This window comes from Mandrillus leucophaeus, unplaced genomic scaffold (assembly GCF_000951045.1).
Source record: "Mandrillus leucophaeus isolate KB7577 unplaced genomic scaffold, Mleu.le_1.0 Scaffold1096, whole genome shotgun sequence".
In the NCBI taxonomy this organism is placed as follows: domain Eukaryota; kingdom Metazoa; phylum Chordata; class Mammalia; order Primates; family Cercopithecidae; genus Mandrillus; species Mandrillus leucophaeus.
Window position 1 is genome coordinate 729942 of NW_012099165.1, and position 2281 is coordinate 732222.

Here is a 2281-nt window from a genome sequence, read left to right on the forward strand (position 1 = left end):
TCCACATCCTCTCCAGCACCTGTTGTTTCCTGACTTTTAATGATTGCCATTCTAACTGGTATGAGATGGTATCTCATTGTGGTTTTGATTTGCATGTCTTGATGGCGAGTTCCATCTCTTTTCAAACTCTCTGAACTTATCTATTATCTTCACCTTCCTATGCTTCAAGGACATGAACCTTCTTACCTTCCTCCTAAACACACCAGGTTCTCTGTGCTTCTGCTTTCACTCCTACAAAACTGCCACCCATTCTTTAATACTCAACTCAATCATCATCTAACATATTTCATAAATCTTTAACTCAAAGTGAGTAGCTGACTTTGTGATCACACGGTTATAATTCGTATTTCTATGACAACATTCATCACATTATGTACTCATGATGTGACTACTTCACTTCTCTCTGTGCTACTTACGTTCTAGCACATAAGTAGCTAAAATACATATGTTTTAAATAATTTTAATGTAAATTCTAGTTTGACTCTATATTCAAAGTATATCAATGCTTATTTGTGTGCATTCTATTTTGAAAGTATTTAATAGTATTATAAATCATATTACTTGTATCAAATATAAAAGAACTTTAACTTTTTTGATACAACCTAGATTATAGATATGATTTGTTTTGTTTGGTTTGGCTTTGGTTTTGTTGTGCCTGAGTGACATATCTATGGAGATGTTTATTGTTAAATTAAAACACATGAAAGTTCTCAACTGTTTTAGGATTTGTTCTATTTTAGGGTTTGTGTCTACTGGTAGCCTGTCAAGCTATCAATTCTTACTGCTGATGATGCATCTTTCTGCAGAAGATGTCAGACAAACCACACAATATTTTTACACAATTTACTATGAGTAAATTAACTAGTAAAGTAAAACTAACCTTATTTATTTTGTGTACAGTAAAAGTGAATGATGACCTGGGGGCTTTCTTATAAAACAAAATATTTAAACTTTAATGTTTAGACTGTTTTTTCTCTGTTGGGATCTAAAAAAACTTTTTTTCAACACATGTTTTGTTATTCTACTTAAGATTTATAGTTAAGTGACAATAAAATAAGTAAAATGTTCTTAAAATATATTCATCACGTGTCAGCATAAAAAGACACTTACTGATTTTTACCGAGTATTTAGCATTATACTTTCTTCGTGTTAAAAAGATAAAACTCCTGCTGTCAAGGATTTTGGTAAGGGTGATAAATATAAAACTAAACTGTTATAAAATAAGGTGACTGCACAGTGACTGGGTATGTATAAGAGTTATAAAGTCAAGAATCAATGTTTCTGTATAGTGTCATAGGAAAAGGAAGTAGTGGATGCTTTATTAAAGTTACCTTGGAAAATTTTTATATTATACATTCTTGCACTCCTTCCCATAGCATTTGGGGAAGAAAAGCCCTCAGCATATGGATATTTTTTTAAAAAAGTTCTCTAGGTATTATAAATCTGACCTTTCTGCTTATACCCCTATAGGAAGTCACATTATGTGAGAAAAAAAGACCCACATTATCTCCTAAGTTTGCTTGAGGCCAGGAGTTGGAGAAACCTTCTGAGAGGAAATAAATTTTGAGTTTAATTTTGATGTGTTAGTAGGCCATTAACAGTCTGTAATATCTAAGGGGACAGAGGCATTAGAAATGTAGCAATTGGGATGTGTGAAGAAGAAGTAGAACAAGCAGTTGGAAAGCTAGACAAAGATTACATAAGCTTTATGAAAAGTTAGGAATCTCAAATACTTGTACTGCAAGGCAACTGTGTTGTCTTTAGCTAATTCAGGGTGGATACTTTTATATCCAATAGTCCCAGTGATAGCAGTGGGGAAAAATATGACACCAGAAGTCATTGCCATGCACTGTAGCTGAAATTGTGTCTGGGAACATTGTGAGGGAGAAAGGTGAGCATGATGTTGTTGATGAATTATGGAAAACTTTTAAGGTAATGAACAACATCCCTTGAGCTACTGATGTCTCAGAGATTTTTTTTTTTTTTTCAGCTACAAAGAGATATGTCCACATTATGGGGGAAGGTGAAGCGATTATTTTGTAATTACCAAGTAAAATTTCACAATTTTCTGTCAAGTACAAGTTATCTATTGGGACCATTTAACAAATAAATATGATGGGGATGTTAATATTGTTAACAGCTAATATTTTGAAGCTAATATATTTCTGGCATTACATTAAGCATTTTAGCTGGTCAATTATTTCACAATTGCCTGTATTAGTCCACTCTCATGTTGCCATAAATAACTCGAGACTGGGTAATTTAGAAAGAAAAGAAGTTT

General features: G+C 32.7%; 1 protein-coding gene and 1 long non-coding RNA gene across 3 annotated transcripts in view; one reads left to right on the forward strand and one right to left on the reverse strand.

The window, feature by feature from the left end:
• Nucleotides 1-278, reverse strand: part of LOC105546364 — a 22281-nt gene extending 22003 nt beyond the window's left edge. The window contains exon 1 of the long non-coding RNA XR_001007082.1: nucleotides 187-278. This is a non-coding gene — a long non-coding RNA (uncharacterized LOC105546364). The remainder of the gene's footprint in view (nucleotides 1-186) is intronic.
• Nucleotides 1-2281, forward strand: part of OLFM3 (olfactomedin 3) — a 212606-nt gene that overhangs the window by 142740 nt on the left and 67585 nt on the right. The window lies entirely within an intron of this gene.